This window comes from Oreochromis niloticus, linkage group LG23 (genome assembly GCF_001858045.2).
Source record: "Oreochromis niloticus isolate F11D_XX linkage group LG23, O_niloticus_UMD_NMBU, whole genome shotgun sequence".
Classification (NCBI taxonomy): domain Eukaryota; kingdom Metazoa; phylum Chordata; class Actinopteri; order Cichliformes; family Cichlidae; genus Oreochromis; species Oreochromis niloticus.
This window is the reverse complement of record NC_031986.2, coordinates 29,215,371-29,235,389: the sequence shown is the minus strand read 5'-3', so window position 1 is coordinate 29,235,389 and position 20,019 is coordinate 29,215,371. Positions and strand designations below refer to the sequence as shown.

The window sequence follows — 20,019 nt, the reverse complement described above, 5'->3', positions numbered from 1 at the left end:
GGCCACGAAGGACACACTCGACCCATCCTTCAAATTTGGGGAAAAGGAGGACGCATTTGTCGGCTGCATTTGGAGGAGTCTACGAATTTGGACAGCCTTCGTTGCGTCGCTGTGACGTAATCGGCCTACAAATGCGGCCTCAGGAGGATGCAGCCCATGAATTTGGACACGACCTCATACTTCAACATGGGTGTGCATCTCACACAGTTGCACCAGTGGAACCAACATGCAGTACAGTAGTTCCTACATGAGAATTTCCACAATAAATGACATAATGACATATAAAATGTGCGTAGTGCAAAACAAATGCATTAACTAAAAGTATGGCAGTAAAACTATGTTTACGCAGGCAGCAGAGATCGATGATGACACACGGGTGTAAAGGGTTGAATTTGAATGGTTTATATGAATTCTAAGAGTGTAATATGAAAGCAGCTTTCTCACCTGTTTACTGTTAAACTGAAGGTAACACTGTTATGTGCACACACCTGAACTGAGGTGTGCAAATGTGAAAAGATCCGGCTACATCTGCAAGAATAGTCCAATAGTATATAACTTGTACTAGAATAAGGAAGTAACAAGTCAGGTTTGTACAGGAAACAATGAAATTATTATACTGTAAGTTGTTTTAAGTACTGGCATTTTCATGGTGATTTCAGGAAAAACATCTAGTATTTCCCTGTCTTACCGTAGCCTATAATTCCCGGGATGTGTTATGGAGTCACTTCATCTGAGTAAACTCGTAGAACAGTACTTTGTTCTGCTTCTTCAGCGACATCCACCTGTACAGACTACAACCACAGATTAGTTTTCAGCACTCTGTAATTCACTTTTCTTTCCTTTAGAGTTGAAATCAAGGTGAGTTATTTTGTCCTGTGACAGCTGGTGTTAAATCCACCCTCATGACTATGAACTAAGCAGTCTTAGATAATCACCATCATCTTTATCATCTGCAGACCCAAAATATTCAGACTGCACAAAGATGAAATCATCTGTTTTATGTTTGGCTTTTACAAACCAGCCATCACTACTGCACTTACTGGCCACTTCATTACATACAACTTGCTAGTAGTAGACTGGACCCTTTTTTTTTTCTTCTTTTTAAAAAAAAATTCTTTGTAGATTCAAGAAGGAAACACTCCTCAAAGATTTGTCATCGTATTCACATCACAACATCTTCCCCGTTCTTACCGTCGGTTTGATTCTCAGTGGGCTGTTTGTTCTGTCTACATGCATGAACAAACTGAGTTACTGCCGCATGATTGACTGATTAGTTTTATATCAGTATAGTTTCTCTTTCCTGAAAACCTCTCGCATGTTTTTCTTCAGACTGATATTTAAATTACTTTCTGTCAACACTTCCAGTAAAATGTAAAACTTTTGAGCCTTTGTTTCCTTAATCCCTGATCTTTAAGTATCTGTGGTTACGAGACAGTGAGATGGCGCCATAACTTCATGAACATACTTTTTTAATGTACTGCCCATGATGTACCTCAGTGGTTATAGTGGTCAGTAACAGGATTGTGTTGTTCACACTGTCACACTTATTATCACACATAATATCATTAAAATATTACATATTTTATAGTATTTTTAATGATTTTCTTTTTGTGCATCAAATAGAGCAAGAGAATATTAACTCATTTAAATGTGTGAGTGACACTGGTGTGTGATTGTGATCTAGTAAATATATAAAACAGATCCAGCTTGTGTGCTACATTTGTAAATAATATTTGTGGTGTGCTGTTTTTTTTTAACTTAGTAATACCTTAAAAACAGTGACCACAGTGAGCAGATCATGTGATCAGTTTGGTCTGTGGGCTGCTCCTGTCTGTGCTGTGATTGGTTAGCCTTGAAGAAGAGGAAGTTGATTGAGTCTCTAATAGCCTCAGATCATCAGACACATATGTTTATATAAGAAACATCAGCCTAATCAGACACATGAAGGATATTCTCCTCCATCTCTAACGTGCTGTGTGACTGAGCTCTAATTTAAAATCACATGTTTGAACCCAACCCAGTGATCTTTGCATTAAGTCAACCAAACAGTCACTGACAAAAATGTCTTTAACCCTTCCACGCACAGTGGTCACTACAGTGGAAAGCTATCCAAAGGCTGTTTTCTTGTATTTGTGTAGAGTTGATAGTATACTTGCACATAAACCACTACATTGGACACTCCATACCCAACTTGTAAGTCAAAATGTCTGTTGTCCACCTTAAGTGGACATGTTAAAAAAAAAAACTCTTTGAAAAGTACATGTTTAAAAAATGAAGTTCAAAAATCTTTTTTTCATGCCTAGATATAAATTAAAATACTTAAGAAGAAAATCCCGATTGAGGTTGTCATAACTCATGTATGAAAGGGTTAAGCTGGGACTCATAAGAAGTTCCTCTTATTATGGAACTATATTACCCAGCAGCCCTTGTACAGTCATGTGCTTATCAGCTGAGTTGTCTGCTGTAATTTAGGCTGTGACTGATCACATGAATGTAAGTCTGACTCTATCATGATTAACATGCTTCTGTTTTCACACTGTGATATTTATACTTCATGTACATGTTGACTCTGTGGGCTGGTTAATGGATGGTTTCTGAACCTCTGTTTGTTTGTTCCTTTGTGTGTTTAAGGCGGTTTTGAAGTTGTGTTGTGTACCTGTGGTGAGCAGAGGTAGTATTAACTGTATTCCTGCTGTACAGAGGCTGACTGGAGCTTTACTTTATTACTTTTATGAACAGATCTGTCAATAAAGGAAACACAGATATTTATATCAAACTGTGACAAAGAAAGTGGATTATGCAGAAGGACTGAGGGACGAGTGGGCATGTGGAGTGTGAGGACGGAGAGCTTCAGTGATGATGTGTGAGGACACAGCAGGGGGACACACTTACTGTTGATATATTTGTAATAGTGCAGGATTTCTGCTAAGCATAGAGTTCTTCCATAACACTGAATACCGACTGGGAAACCAGATTAATGTAACATGACAACCTCAGAGAAGAAGAAGACATACAATAGACAGAATACATGAAAGACAGGGTGGAAATTCAGCAAACCAGGAAGGAGTGTTAGAGGAAGAGTGACTTCAAATACAGACATTAAAAACACTGTAAATACTGATGGTTTAAAGTAATGGTTTTAAAGGTTGTTGTTATAGAAGAGTAAACTTTTTCTTCTGTCCTTCATATAAATTAGGAAGTGTGACTTATTTAAAAACATTTCTGGATGGGGAGTTTGCCAAAGAGTAAAATCTAAATAGCATAAGATGAGTCCTTTTTCCAAAAAAGTACAAACTTATGTTAGAAATTAAGATAGTATTCCCCAAAAGGTCGATTCTGTTGATCTGGACGTTTTCAAAGGGAGAAACGTTTTGTCACTCATCCAAGTGACTTCTTCAGTCTCAGGTGCATGCTGGTTTCCCCAACCTTATAAACAATACATTTGCACAATGACTGAAACCAGCCCACTGATGAGCAATGGCCTGTGAGGTCAATTTACAATTGACCATGTCATTAAGGTAATAATGTTTTTTGTTGTGTTCATCAGCTCGCTGATGGAAGCTGGAGAATTTAAATTCTGCACCAACAGAGAGGATAAACTCCAGGATGCCTAACTGAGAGGACATGTGATGGGAGAAAAAATTCCTGACAGAGGTAAAACTTTTGAATGTTTTTTGATTCAGTTTAATACAATTTTATTTATGCCAAATCACAACAGCAGTCACCTCATATTGTAAGGTAGACCCTACAATAATAAAACAACAGTATTCTTGTAAGTTTTACCAAGAAAACCACAATCAAATGTAATCAATATTAGATTTGTTGAGAAGTAGAGATTAGTGGATCTAATAAGTTTTGTTTTCCACACAAAGACTGATCACACAGGTCAGATGAGGGAGACCCTCAGACTTGCTGAGCAGCAGAGTTCTGCCCTCAGAGACGAATTTCTTATTGCAAACAGTGGTTAGGAACATTTAGGGTTTTATCAATAATGATAAAGATAATGATAAATAAAGTTAAAGGCACTTTTAGAGTTCTTATCTTGTAGATGATTCTTCCAACCACCGTCTACACAATCTGACAAACACTCCTTCAGCTCTACGTTAGTATATCTCATCTAACATGTGCTGTTATTATGTCAGATCCCTCCGCTTTTCTCATTTTAGTTACTTGCCCCCTAAATGGAATTTCTGTATTTTAACAGCTCTGGATTAAGACCAAACATGTTTTCAGTTATAGCTTCGTTCTAGTAATGTCGGGTCATACTGTCAGTATTCAAACACAGAACTCAGAGTGTATAACCCTGCTGCTGCTCAATTTCCAAAAAGTAAAATGGTAAATGGCCTGTATTTGTATAGCGCTTTTACTAGGCCCGCCTAAGGACCCCAAAGCGCTTTACATACCCAGTCATCCACCCATTCACACACACATTCACACACTGGTGGAGGCAAGCTACAGTTGTAGCCACAGCTGCCCTGGGGCAGACTGACAGAAGCGAGGCTGCCATATCGCGCCATCGGCCCTTCTGGCCAACACCAGTAGGCGGTAGGTGAAGTGTCTTGCCCAAGGACACAACGACCGAGACTGACTGGCAACCTTCCGATTACAAGGCAGACTCCAAACTCTTGAGCCACGATCGCCCCCCCCCCCCCCCCCCCCCCCCAGTATTTTAAGAGAACAGAAAGAAGTTGACGGGAAGTGGGAAATAAGCATGTGGATAGTTTGGTGATCAGTCAGTTTTGACAGTAATATTGTCACAGTCTGGTTGCGAAGCTGACTGTGTGGAGTGAGGAGGACCCAAATGCAGACACGCAAAACTAAAACTTGATTTTTTAACAGAAAGCGAGATGTTTCTTGCAGCTGATTAAAGAGTAGAAAACAAAAGGTAAACATGAAAAACCCTAAACATGGAAACCTGGCAAGAATACATGGACAGTGTGAAACCTTGGAAACATGGCTGGAACATCACAGACGACCTGACGAGAACTGACTGAAAACACACAGACTAAATACACACAGGAGGTTATCAAGGAAAGTGGAAACACATGGGGAAACAGCTGACACAAATGAACATAATGACATCACACGACATCACTAAACACATTGACCATCAGAGATGGGCAGTAACTGTAATATTAATCCGATTACTTTTTTCAATTAACGAGTAAAGTAAGGGATTACATTGCAAAAACGGTAATTAGATTACCGTTACTTTCCCGTAGGAACGCTGCGTTACTAAAACCGTGATTTTTTTTGCGAGAATGTCTGATGACATTGACGTAAGCGAGTGCGACGTTGGTGACAACAGCTGTGTGCAGATCAACAATGGATAATATATCGAGTGCGGGAGAGAGTATGAGCGTGCAACGTTTAAAGCGTGGAAGTACTGACCTTACTTTGAGTTTGATTCCATAAAAAGTATCATCTATTCAGGTTGTAAATCATGTTTTTTAACCCTTTAAAGCCGGTCGGAGCGGACACGCTCCATTTTGCGTAACTATTTTTAAATCCCGGTAGCTCTGCAACCACATAAGCTAGCACAATAATTTTTTTTTGCATATGAAACCGGAGGAGTTGTACTTACATGTTATGCCATCAGCTTGTCCTAGGTCACATGTCCTAGGTCATACATATTATTAAAATTTGGGCTATAATGGTTGTATTGATGCATATCAACTTGAAATGCTCCCAAAAATGGCTCCACAACATGTAAAAATATAATATAAGCTCTGGCGGACTTGGTTCTATGGTAGGTCTTAAAGGGTTAAAAAGTAACTAAGTAACTAAGTAATTAATTACTTTTGAAAATAAGTAATCAGTAAAGTAACGGGATTACTTTTTGGGGGAAGTAATAGGTAATTAGTATCTGATTACTTTTTTCAAGTAACTTGACCAACACTGTTGACCATAGAAACAAAATGAAACAGGAAACATGCACTGGTGTTTTTGACTGGTGAAGAAGGTCACCAGTCACAAACAGGGGCTTACTTTAACCTTAAAGTCCCCACCAAAAGTAATAAGTAATGAAAATGGATCCCTGTAAAATACTAAAGTCAGCACAGTATTGCTTACAGTAGAGGAAACTAGATGTATATTTTATATGGTATGTGAGACCTCTCTGTCTGTAGGTAGGCTGGGTATTTTGACCAGGTATTCTGAGTTTTGTGCTCTTGTATTATATGGTTCTACTTCTAGTTTATATTGTTTAACCTTCAGTTAGTTCTATGTTTGTGTTTCCCAATTTAGTTTTTTTCTATTTTGGTTCCTCCCAATGTCTGTGTCTCCCCATTATGTTGTTTATAATATTGTGTCGTTAGAGTGTGAGTCTCTTGTGTCCTCTGTGTTTAGGTCTCTCTCACTTTTGTGTGTCCCAGTTATGTCTTTGTTTCTTATCTCCTTGTCCTGTTCTCATTTTCTCCTTCTTGTCTGTCATGTGTATCCATTTATGTTTCCCCAGCCCGTCAAGTCTCTCCCTCTCTTTCGTGTCTCCTCGACCCCTGTGTCAAACTCATGTTGTTACAGTCTACGTCTCACTATGTTTCCTGTTTTATTTTGACAGGCTCACGTTCAATGCTCGTTGTGTTTAGTGTTGCTTCCCCTGTGGCGTCAGGGTCATTTCTATCAGCTGTGTTCACCATGTGTTTCCACTCCCCTCATCATCCTTCTGTGTATCTATTCACACTGCAGGTGAACGTGCATCAAATCCGGCTTTTTTGACCCTATGCAACTCATATCCAATCATGGTTTGACAGTGTGAACAGCACAAATCCGATATTTTCAAATCCGACTTGGGTCACTTTCGTATGTGGTACTGAATCCGATACGATACATATCTGATGTTTCAGAAAGCGACTGCTGTTTGAATAGTCATGTCGCATTAAATCTGCCTTTTACGTCACTGACACAAGACAAACGCCAATTATCAGCGCCCGAGAAGACATCGTGAACGGTTCCCGGCCATCCAGTGAAACTGTTTGGAAGACAGCGTTGGAGAAACGTGAACATTTTATTTGTACTGTATAATCTGCAGATTCTGACAGAAATCTGCAACTATCCTTTGAAGCACCGCTCCTCTCTAAAACAGCAATAAGGATAATTATTAGGCCATATGTAAATAACAAAGCAACTTTATAACTTAAAGCAAAATTGGGAAACATAAAGTCCGAAGCAAGTCTTTACATTAAGGGCCGTCAGTCAAACAATACTGTTTGGTCTGGATCTAAACAGAGCGCGCTATGTGTGACATCTTCTTTTGCGCATGCGGGCCGCTTTGAGGGTTCACACTAGAGCACGTTTACTGTCACATTATGTTTGTAGTGTGAACAAGCAGACAAAAATTCGGATTTGATCAAAAAATCGGAATTGAGCATTAAGACCTGCAGTGTGAACGTAGCCTAAGTCCTCTGTCTCTCTTTGTTCATTGCCAGATTGTCTGTTTTCCATGTCTTATGTTCCAGGAGTTCATGCATCTCAAGTCCAGATTTCACAGTCACATTCATGTTCAGGGTGCTTTCCTGTTTAATTTTAGATTACTCAGTCTAGGCTTTTGTTTAGTTTCACCTTTTCCCTTTGTTTTGTATCTTTTCGCCAGCCACAATAAATGACTTGCATTTTGTTAAAATCAAGATTAGTTTCCATGCTTCATTTAGTCTGTGTTTGGATCCTTTATTCTCTGCTCCACATGGTCTGTCGGTGTAGACCATGACACTCTCACATTTAGACCAAAGGGTTGTGGTCCTGGGTTTTTTTGTGAACCATGGAGGGTGGAACAGCATCCCATTATAATATAAAGACATACGGGATCCTTTGGGTGGAGTTCTCGCTTGGTGTTCGCTCTCTCTGTGGCAGAGTATCACTTCCTGTTCCTTTTCCAACACACAGTGGTGTTTTTGTGTATCTGCATAGCCAATTTAATTAAAAAACAAACAAACACAACTTCTACATGATGTTCTGTGCTAGGACCAATTCTGTTTTCATTATACATACTTCCCTTAGGCAGTATCATCAGAAGGTTTAGTATACATTTTCACTGCTATGCAGATGACACCCAGCTCTATCTATCCATGAAGCCAGATAACACACCACCAGTTCATGCATTTATTACTTCCAGGCTGGACTACTGTAATTCATTATTATCAGGATGTCCTAAAAACTCTCTGAAAAGCCTTCAGTTAATCCAAAATGCTGCTGCAAGAGTACTGACAGGGACTAGAAAGAGAGAGCATATTTCTCCTGTATTGGCTTCCCTTCATTGGCTCCCTGTTAAATCCAGAATTTGTGCATTTGCGCGTATTGCGTTTACCACTCGAGTTGGAAAAATCTGAACTCCAGCGTCAAGTCGTGCCGCGACAACCAATCAGGAGCCTGGTGACGTGATGCTCTGACCTAGTTCAAAGGGGCAGGTCCAGCCAAAGCCATTCATTCTTCATTCAATATGGAGGAAAGGCTAATCAACGCCGTAGCAAACCACCCGGAGCTGTACGACGCCAGTTGCTTTCTCTATCAAGAATTTTAATATTATTTTCAAATAATTTTTTGTAATAACTGTCTCAGTTCTACTACACAGCAAATATTGGCACATAACTTGACACATGTAGAATTTATTTCATATTATACTAATGAAAAAATATACTATTATATAGGAACATAGTAAAGACCAATTATTTGAGAGAATAAATAGAGGTTAGTTTATTTTGGAGGCAAGCTCCATTTATTAAGAAAATGTAAAAAAAAGAAAAAAAGAAAAAAAGGCAGAGGTTTGTGGGACACTCTTAAAAGAGTCGTTGTGGGGAAGTCACTGGGACTTCAAATTAGCATATATTAGCACAGGTATCAATAAAGGACTACCGTATTAAACACTTTTAATAACCGCAGGCAGATGAACAGGCGCTCTGCAGGTGGGATTGAGCGCCTGTAGTTGGTGTCTAGGTGGGCGATGCTTGGACCGACACGGGACAGCAGCTCCTCAAACTGGGCAAGGGAAAGACGGTGGTACCGCTGAAAGTGGCCGGCATCCAGACGCAGCTCCTGGAGCAAATGGTGAAACTCACCAAACTGCTCACGCTTCTGGAGGAACTGATGGACCCAGGTACGGCGAGGACGTCCTTTACGCTGCTGCTCTGCTCTCTACAGTAAATAGAAAAAAGGGAGACTCTCTCTTCAAACGCTAGATCGACAGCTGCCATTTCGCAAACATACCATCTGGCACTACTTCCTCCCACATTTCCGCTTCACGCGTGTGAAAATTGCATATTTTGAAGCGCAACCAATTTGCGTTGGTTGCGTGTTGAGGTGCGAATGTGCACGCAACCAGCTAGGGGTGTCTGGCGCTTTTTTGGTCGCGTCTATCGCGTTAGCGATCCCTTATGTTTCAGGAGTATTGGAATAGACGCATTTTCTCTAAACACCACATCTCTGCGGCTTTTGAACCCCAAAACACTCTGCGCCCCAAGGCTCGGGTCCCCAGACACAAACAGAGAAATGTAGTGTATGCTTTTATTGTTTCATTATTGTAGTGTGTTTATTTTACAATAAAAAGTGCTTAGAGTCAACTGTTTTTATGAGTTGGTGCTGTATAAATAAAACTGAATTGAATTGAACACAACAATCGAGTCTGCTGACACTTTGTTTTAAACAAAAGGAAAGAGCAGTGCTGCCTGTGTCATAGTGTGAGTCAGACTCACCTGCTATAAACCTGCTATATTTTTGCTATAAATAAAACATCAATCAGAAGGTTCGTAGATGACCTGTTCTACCAAAAATGAAGCGGGAGCTGTGGGAGCTGCCATGTTGCACTTTTGGAGCCAGAGTCTAGTGACTTGAGGTGAAGTGTCTGCTTCACACTCCCGCCCACAAACCCGCTGGACGTGACCGTGAACTCGCCCCCCTACACTTTTTACGTAGTCCGGCTGCTCCAGTTTATCTGCTGATGGGTTTACTGCAGCTGACGACTCGTTCAATTAAGGTAAATACAACCATGTCACTATTACGAAAAAGACACACAGCTTAACATCTTATAGTTCTACAACATCTAAAATCACTCTGTTGTTAACTCGTTTGCTAGATTAGCCGCTAGCATGCGCCCTGTGTTAGAGGCTTCTTGCTAGCTAGTTAGCAATGCTACATACCTGTTACTCTAATAGTCTGTATTTTTGAATGATTCAGCACTCCTCAGTTGTTGTTATCCATTTTTAGACAATGACGAGATCAGCTGCACACTCCACAGAGGCCTAAAGTTACTGTTAATATCAAAAATGTTGTCCTTTGAGATTTTAACATAAAACTGGGGATTATATAAAACTGCTGTGTAATCTATTATTGTAAATTTAAATGTTATCAGGAAAGGATCAGACAAGAGAGGGTTTTCAGGGAACACTGCCAAGTTTCAGTTTCTATGCCACATGTTAAAACAAGATCTAGAGTGTGATTAAAGTGGTGGATGGGGTTTTTTTTACATTTTGAGAGAAGCCAATTGAGTCTAATAACAGATTAAATGCGATGTTGAGGCTGTCATTTTATGCATCTACATGGATGTTAAAATCACCCGCGATTATTATTTTATCTGAGCTGAGCACTAAATCAGATAAAAAGTCTGAGAAATCAGACAGAAACTCTGTGTAATGCCCAGGTGGACGATAGATGATAACGAATAAGACTGGTTTTTGAGTTTTATAGCTAGGGTGGACAAGGCTAAGTATCAGGCTTTCAAATGAATTAAAAGTCTGTCTGGGTTTATGGTTTATTGATAGGCTGGTGTGAAAAATTGCTGCCACACCGCCCCCTCGGCCTGTGCTTTGAGGTTTCTGGTAGTTAGAATAACTCGGGGGTGTTGATTCATTTACTCTAACATAATAATCCTGCTGTAACCAGGTTTCTGTAAGTCAGAGTAAATCGATTTGTTAATCAATTATTAAGTGACCAATCTGTAGGAAAAGAACTCATAGACTGTCACTGCATTCATTTAAGTCGCCCCATTTACAAAAAGAAAACAAAACCAAAAAGTGAATAAAGCATATGGAAAAAAGCAAAGAGCATACTTTGTTCAGATTTAAGGTTTTTTTCTTAATGTACACGACCCGTGAAAACTTTTAGAACACCCCAGTTTTTCCAGTTATTTTTTTGCTATTGAATAGTTTGCTATGAATAGCTTGAAATGGTACAAAGGTAAGTGGTGAACTGCAAGAGGTTAAAAAAAGGTAAGGTTACCAAAAACTGAAAAAATATGTACATTTCAGAATTATACAAAAAGGCATTTTTCAGGGAATACAACGTGGGTTAACAATGTAAAGTTGTTCTGAGACAATGGAGGTTGATCAAGCCTTTAAAGCTTGTGTTACTAATTCCTTTCAACTTTTCTTTACTTATAACCCCCTCTGTCTGCATAAAACCAGTGTTGGTACATGCTGTGGTACCATACCCTCGTGAGCACCAGTTGAACAGTATTGTACTGCAGAAAGTAGTTTGTTGCAAATAAAAAAAGTGGTTGTGGTCGTAGCAAGCAAGTCTCAGTCTGAACTGTGAGGAGAAGACTTTGAGCTGCAGGTTTGACAGGATGAGTTGCAGCAAGAAAGCTATTGCTAAGACGTCAGAATAAGACAAAGAGGCTTGCCTGGGCCATGAAATACCACCATTAGACTGCTGAACACTGGAAGAAGGTAATATGGACTAATGAATCAAAATTTGAAACCTTCGGTTCATCACGCAGGATCTTTGTACGCTGTTGAGTAGGCGAAAGGATGGTTCCCCCCTCTTAAATAATCAGGCCCCATCTTATCTTAATGACCTTGTAGTACCATATCATCCTATTAGATCACTTCGCTCTTGCACTGCAGGCTTACTTGTTGTTCCTAGAGTATTTAAAAGTAGAATGGGAGTGAGCGCCTTCAGTTTTCAGGCCCCTCTTCTGTGGAGCCAGCTTCAGATTAGGCTTAAAACTTTCCTTTTTGCTAAAGCATATAGTTAGGGCTGGACCAGGTGACCCTGAATCCTCCCTTAGTTACGCTGCAATAGACATAGGCTGCCGGGGGATTCCCACGATGCATTGAGTTTTTCCTTTCCAGTCACCTTTTTCACTCACTATGTGTTAATAGACCTCTCTGCATTGAATCATATCTGTTATTAATCTCTGTCTCTCTTCCACAGCATGTCTTTATCCTGTTTGCCTTCTCACACCCCAACCGGTCGCAGCAGATGGCCCCGCCCCTCCCTGAGCCTGGTTCTGCCGGAGGTTTCTTCCTGTTAAAAGGGAGTTTTTCCTTCCCACTCTTGCCAAAGTCCTTGCTCTTTGGGGGTATATGATTGTTGGGTTTTTCTCTGTATCTATTATTGTACGATCTACTGTGTAATATAAAGCACCTTGAGGCGACAGTTGTTGTGATTTGGCGCTATATAAATAAAATTGAATTGAATTGAATTGAATTGAATTGAATTCCACAGTGTGTGGCATCAACTGGCACACATGGACGAGCAAGTGTGATGGTCTGGCTCCGTTTTGGTGGAGTAGGATCGCTGATTTGTATAGAGTGAGAGGCACACTGAACCAGAACGGCTACCACAGCATTCCGCAGCGCCACGCAATACCTTCCAGTATGGTAAATAGACTGACTCTTATATAGCACTTTTCTAGTCTCCCAGAGTACTCAAAGCGCTTAATGCAACATGCCACATTCACCCACTCCTTCTATGATTATAAGTGCTTATTAACTAACATTCACAGATATTCTTTAATATCTTGCTCAAGGATATTTGACATATAGACTAGGGGGAGTCAGGGATCAAACCACCAACCTTCCAATGAGTACATGACCTGCTCTAGCTGAGAATTTGTTAAGTTATCTGTTCTAGATAAAGAGCTCTCTATCAGCCAATTAGCCTATGACACAACCATTTTCTTAAATAACTTGAATGAAATCCCCAAAATTATACAAATCATTAAAAATTTCTCAAAAGCTTCAGGGCTAAAACTGAACTTAAACAAACGTGAGATCTTACTTTTAAAAGACTGTACCATATCTAAAGCTTTTAATATCCCTGTAAAATCCAATGTCAAATATTTGGGTATGTATATAACTAAAAATCTTAATATTTGGGAGAAAATCCAAAATTGTAGAACCCATTTAAATAAGTGGGCACAGAGAGACTTATCCATTCGAATATTTCTCACCAAGATGGAAAGTATTTCCAGGCTAATATACCCTGCATACACATTAGGTGTACCCAAATCAGCAATCAAATCTATTAACTAGCTAAACTTTGATTTTATATGGAAGCGAAAAACCCACTATATTAAGTAATTTAGTCAAACAATTTAAAGATGGAGGATTGCAAGCTATTTGACAGTTTAAATGGCACCCTAAAAATAAATTGGCTCAGATCATTTTTAAGAAATCAAAATAGCCTATGGTTTCATGTTCCAAACAAAATATTTTCAGATCTAGGCGGTATTAATCTTTTACTTAGATGCGATTTTGACATAAAAGAAAACTCCCCATAAAGCTTTCTTCCTTTCACCAGCAAGTTTTATTATACTGGAAATTAATATACAAACATAATTATAGCCCACACAATACTCCCCTGTGGAGTAAAAGTAAGGAACAAATCGATCTTTGTGCAAAAATGGTACGAAAAAGGCATCTGGTCAGTAATGCATTTATTAAATGATAGAGGTAATATTTAATTCGAAGATTTTTGTGCCAATCATAACTTGCAAATAAACAACAAAGAGTTTCAAAAAATTATTAGGCTATCCCTCAAAACATTCTTTGTACAGCACACAATCTCTTTCAAACCCCTGACCTCCCTGCACTTAAGTAAATGGGCAGAACATTACAGTAACAGTCTAAAACAATTAAGATTATTCACTAATGCTCTTTACAGATATAGATCCAGCCCAAATTCAGTTTCACAACTGTTCTCCTGCAATCAAAAGAAAGAAATCCGAACAAATTAGCTAAAACTTCCCATTCCTCCAAAAGCTAAGGAGGTCTATTACAAAATCCTCTCAGGTGTTTACCCTTACAAAGAATTTCCCAGACATCGTTTTGCTATTGATAATAACTCTTGTTCTTTCTGTGATGGGAATATTAAATCGACAGAACATTTATTTTACGAATGTATATACTGTAAAGTCCTCTGGGACGATGTGCACTACTGGCTTTTCCCAAAGATTCTAAACTTGCTTAAATTTTCTAAAAGTGATATTATTTTCGGATCTCTAAGAAAAGGAAAGAAACTTGAAAATGTCTTAAATTTAATAATTATTATGGGTAAATTCTTCATTCATAAATGTCGATTTCTGAAAACAAAGCCGTCCTTTTTCCCTTTTCACAAAGAACACTGCCTCTTTTTCTCATCTGTAAAGTTTATGGACAAAAAACAAGCTGTGGATCTGCATCTTATGGTTAATGAACTGAAGCTTTTAGAAAACCCCTAGGTTATAATTTTATTTTATGTCTTTTAATTGTATTAATTTATTTCTTTTATTTATTTCTTTACTTATGTTTATATTATTTTCATTATTTTTCTTTTATATATTGAAATACAGCCTGTTCAGGTATTATCTCGTGTTGGAAAAGGCTTTGCAAATGTTGCCATATTTGTTGTACTTGTTACATTTGTTTAATTAATTAAAAAAAGAGCCTTCGTGGCCTGACTGTGACGTAATCGGCCTTCAAACGCGGCCTCTAAAGGATGCGGCCTAGGTTTTACGTTTCACGCATGCGCAGAACGGGAACGTAAGCGTTTAACGATTGAAACCGATAGTGTGAAGGACGCGCTCTGTGAGTTTCACGTAATCTTGGGCCTAACGTCCTAAGTCCGAGGATCCGTGTAAGAGTTGGCGGAGATGGTAAGTGTCCTGATTGAGTGTAAACGCTTTGTGGAGATGATTTTCAGAGTGTGAGGAAGGCTGCGAATGTCTCCTCTCGGATCCACAGCGGTGATTTGGTTCACACAGCAGCAGAATGAGCTTCATTCACAGCTGCGTCACTCTTTCCTTGACAGAACATGGCGGCCAATGCTACCGCTGTTTTTGTGGTGTTAGTGTTCAAAGAGTCAGAGCAGCTCAGTCTCAGTATATGTCACAGTGCTTTATATGTACCATGATAAATATATATTACAGCTTGTTTCTGTTATTCTGTGGAATCGGCAACGAAGGACAAAGTGAGACATTAAAGAGCGGCTGGTTTCACTCTTTGAGGAGCCGCTCCCTGATGTGGGTGTGACGTGAACGGCTGTTGTTTACGCTACAGTCTCAATTGCTGAGCTTTGTTACACTATCCTGGAGACAGACGGTAGAATTAGCCCTGTATTTGGTGTTGTTATATTATATATATATATATATATATATATATATTACACGTGGGTGATCCACAGTAAAATATAAAATAGTAGAACACTAGGAATAAATAACTTCAAGATTCACACATTTGCAATTCAGAGATGCTGATTTTATTTATCTATTTATTGTTTATCTATTTAAAACGAACACAGCCAGCTCTATTTGTGACATCATTTCTGCTGAACACCAACAATAAGATAGCACAGCTTTTATGCTCCCTAAACACAAAACCACCAATAGCTGAACTCAAAGACTTGATGGACCTAAGGTGGACCTGTGCTGCTTTCCTCCGCCAGGGCTGCCCTTTGTCACCGGTTCTGTTCATAATTTTTATGGACGGGATTTCTAGGCGCAGCCAAGTGGCGGAGGGCTTTCACTTCGGTGGCCTCAGAATGTCATCTCTGCTTTTTGCGGATGATGTGGTTCTGTTGGCTTCATCGGGTGAAGGCCTCCAGCTCGCACTGGAGCGGTTCGCAGCCGAGTGTGAAGCAGCGGGAATGAGGATCAGCACCTCCAAATCTGAGGCCATGGTTCTCAGCCGGAAAAGGGTGGAGTGCCCACTCCGGGTCGGGGATGAGTTCCTGCCCCAAGTGGAGGAGTTCAAGTATCTCGGGGTCTTGTTCGCGAGTGATGGGAGAAGGGAGCCGGAGATCGACAGACGGATTGGTGCTGCGGCTGCAGTGATGCGGACGCTGCACCGGTCCGTCGTGGTGAAGAGGGAGCTGAGTGTAAAAGCGAAGCTCTCAATTTACCGGTCGATCTACGTCCCTACCCTCACCTATGGCCACGAGCTGTGGGTAGTGACCGAAAGAACGAGATCGCGGATACAAGCGGCAGAAATGAGCTTCCTCCGAAGGGTGGCTGGCTTCTCCCTTAGAGATAGGGTGAGAAGTTCGGCCATCCGGGAGGGGTTCAGAGTAGAGCCGCTGCTCCTCCACATCGAAAGGAGCCAGTTGAGGTGGTTCGGGCATCTGACAAGGATGCCTCCTGGGCGCCTCCTGGGTGAGGTGTTCCGGGCATGTCCCACCGGGAGGAGGCCCCGGGGCAGACCCAGGACACGCTGGAGAGATTATATCTCTCGGCTGGCCTGGGAACGCCTTGGTATTCCCCCGGATAAGCTGGAGGAGGTGGCTGGGGAGAGGGAGGTCTGGGCTTCTCTGCTTAGGCTGCTGCCCCCGCGACCCGGCCTCGGATAAAGCGGATGAAGATGGATGGATGGATGGATGGATGGATAGGAATAAATAACAGGCAAGAGGGATGTATAAGAAACAGAAAGGCACACGTTAGAGGACAGATTCCAAAGTACAAATATATTACAGTAATGTTATTGCGTGTGAACAACATCGAATGTAGCTGTGTGGGTGGTGCAGCCGTAATCATACTGTGTGCATTTATTACTAAGGTCGTGTCAGTGAGTCCTTATGCAAGCGGCTGTGTGTGGTCTGTGCTCTTTGGATATACACTCTATATGAATCAGTGCATTCAAATTGTTATCGGCATATTCTGGGATCAATGATCGATGGATTAATGTTATAGTTTAACTCGTACACTCAACTGTGTGACTTTGAACTCTGGACTCCTCTTGCTGTGATAACAGAGCCTGTATAAACCTGTAGACAGTATCAACTGCACAACTAGTCAGACCTGTCTGTAAGTGTCAGGTCTAAACAGAGATTAATAAGTCTGCTCAGATTTGAAGAGATTAAAGTAGCAGAGAGCTGGTGTTATGTCTCCTCTCAGCTAAGATCGGACTGTTACACCTGATATCTTCGGGTCCATGTGCACACAGTGTTGTGCTAAAACATGATTTCTGTGTGTGTTGTTTAATAGGCTGTAGTCAGCAGGATTTATGACGTGGTTATATATTAAAGAAAGAAATTACCTGGCTCCAAGTATCTGTATGACTCTGTTAGTGCACCTGCATTACAGTCAGTCCACTCCTTGTTGTCCACCTAAATGATCTTCATAGAACCATTATCTTATATTTGTTGGATTGTCTGCTGTCCTCTTGGCCTGATCTCTCTTGAAGAAGATATGTTTAATGTCAATGAGACTTTAGCTGGTCACAGATTATGTGCCAACATGTCATTTACCATGGTTAAAATGTGGCAGTCAGTTTTTGGCAAATACCAGAAATCGTTTTTTTACCAGGCAATCAGTTTTTGGTGCAACACCTGCAGTCAGAGTGTGGCATCCTAGTTTGGACGTTTTATGTCTCCTATATCGATGCTTTTGATTTTCTTTTTTAAGTTTCTAGTTTGTTTCTTTTATATTTCTGTGTAACATAGATTTGCACAGTTCAGTGGGTTCTCACTTACTGGTCTGCAGGCTTTATTAAATGAAAACTTCCACAACTGTTGTTACCACTTTGGAAAAACAGTGAGACCAGACATTTCAGCTGATTTTCTAAAAACACTTGAAAGTGGGTTTTTTTTTTTTTTAGTGTTCATGTGCTGTAGCATCGGATGCAGTTGAAAACATTCTTGACATTAATCTTTGCAGCTGCTAGTCATGTGACCACACTTCAAACATGAGGAAGTCTGACCTTTGCTGACGTTTGCTTCTCAAACAGTCAGTCTTTTCTTTATGTGGGTTATTTTGGAATCTTTTACAGACTAAAAGGCTGTGTTGTTCACTTCTACAGTAAACTAAAGGCCTGTTGGTAGGATCCACAAAAGCTGCTGGCGTTTTTGTTGTGACTTCTTTATCATTTCCAAACTCAGTTTTGGAAGGGAAAGCCATGTAGTAAATACTTGTGCTGGTTTCAGGGTTTCTGCACCTCTTGATTATAATTTCTGCTGTGTTCAGTCTCTGATGCTGGTAGATGTTTCCCCTCAGTTACCATAAATTGGGTGAAGCATATACTTAGCTTGCTTGTTGTCAAAATTGTCTTCATGCTTATCTTTGATTTCTCCTGCAGACCACTTGCAGCCTTTCTCCATATTTCTTGAAGCTCACAGTGGAGCTTGTTAACAAGTGCCTTTGTAGTTGTGGCATTATCCAAGTCATCCATAAAGCTAATACCAAACATCACATTTAAACATCCTGTCAGGAACAATGCAAAAGACTGTAACATGCCAACATCTCTGGCTTAATTATTTGATAGTCCCAACACTTTATAAAGCTTCTGCAATCCTATAGTCATCAAAGAAAAACTTGTCAAGTATGTGTTTTAATTTAGCATCACCGCTGTAATAGTTGAAGGACAGCATTTTCACATGGTTCAAAATTCCTTTTATCAGCACCACTAATATCTGCTGATGTCTACAAGAGTGTTCTGTACACAGCTCCACTAAAACTTTCATTTCTGCTTCTGACCCAGCCAGAGCAGCAGTGATTGTATTTTCTTTCAAGCCTTTATAGCAGCTTCTGTTGTTTTGTGTTCTTCTAGAATCTTAATTAATGCCAATAGATGTTTGGTTTTATCAATGACTTGTTCAAGCCTCTCATTCATTCATCTTCATGTATCGCTTCTCTTTTCACAAGTGCACCTACATACAATATACAGGCTGACGTCCAAAGGAGGAGTTGGTTTTCATTCATCATTACTATCATCACCAGACACAGAGTAGTGCCTGAGTCATTCCAGTTTGATTACAGAGGAACAGAGCTTGTCTTCAGTGACCTCACTGAACCTGATTTTTAAACACCTGGAGAGAAGAAAAGCTTCTTATGCTCATTTATGGTTTGTTGATTATTCTTCAGCCTCAAATTTGTAATGAGAAGGTTTCTAGAACAGTTCAACATGAGTAAGTATCATTTGGACTGGATTCTGGACTTACAGGGTACAAAGAACCGGGATAAATGGGATCCTGTCTAACCAGGTCTGCTCCCCGACTCACTCCCACATGGATACGTTAACTCATCTCTACAATTGATCCTGTCTACACATATGTGTCTGAAAATGTCAGAGACGTGCTTCTATGGTCTGCAGATGACTGTGTTAGTGTCATTCTGCTCCAGGATCATGAGAGCAGCCATGAACTAACTGTGCTGAAGATTTGGAAATCAAAAATAATTTGAGTTACAGGTGCAGTTGTGCTTTTGTATTTGTGCTCTATCCGTTTTTATATTCTCTTTTGTTTTTCTTTCTCTTTTCTGTCTGTCAGCTTTGACATTGTTATATTATACATATACTGTGAGAAACAATAGAAATTAATACATTACATTAAAAAATAAACAAACAGTATGAGCCTGTCTAGAACTCGTCTTAGAAAAACAAATCTGTTTGGCACAACGGTGCATTCTGATCATAATTCAGGTTGCAGAGGCTGCCTGACAGGACTGGCTAAAACATATCTAATACAAAAGAAATGAGTATTGAGTTTAAATATGTGGGAACAGTTTTTGATTCAAAGCCAAAGTTGTGTGCTTCAAAGGGAACCAGTGCCTTTCATGTTTGAGACATCTTTCTTGTTTCCACATTGATAACATCATGATGGTTTCATATTATCGAGCTTATGTTGAATCTCTTCTATGATTTTCCTTGGTGTCTTGGACATTTGTCAGGAAATGAAGCGATCAAACAGCTGATTGGTGAATCAGTGCTGAACCATCACCACATTACAGCAGACACAGCAGTTTACTGCTTCAATGTTTCTTGATGACTCAACATACTTTTGCAGTTTGTTCCTCCTTCACACTTCCCTCTGGACAAAGGTTTATGTTCCCAGAATGAAGAA

General features: G+C 40.0%; 1 protein-coding gene across 6 annotated transcripts in view; it reads left to right on the top strand.

The window, feature by feature from the left end:
* The window catches only part of LOC100703972 (tumor necrosis factor receptor superfamily member 14), a 53,173-nt gene that overhangs the window by 9,469 nt on the left and 23,685 nt on the right, over positions 1-20,019 (top strand). For 2 of the 6 annotated variants that reach the window (XM_013270738.3, XM_013270739.3), the window contains exon 4: positions 3,548-3,654. The gene's annotated coding sequence lies outside the window, so the exon portion shown is untranslated. Of the gene's footprint in view, positions 1-2,474; positions 2,494-3,547; positions 3,655-14,693; positions 14,846-20,019 lie in introns of those variants that run through there. The other 4 variants (XM_025902899.1, XM_005451108.4, XM_013270740.3 and 1 more) reach the window with 3 other exon arrangements.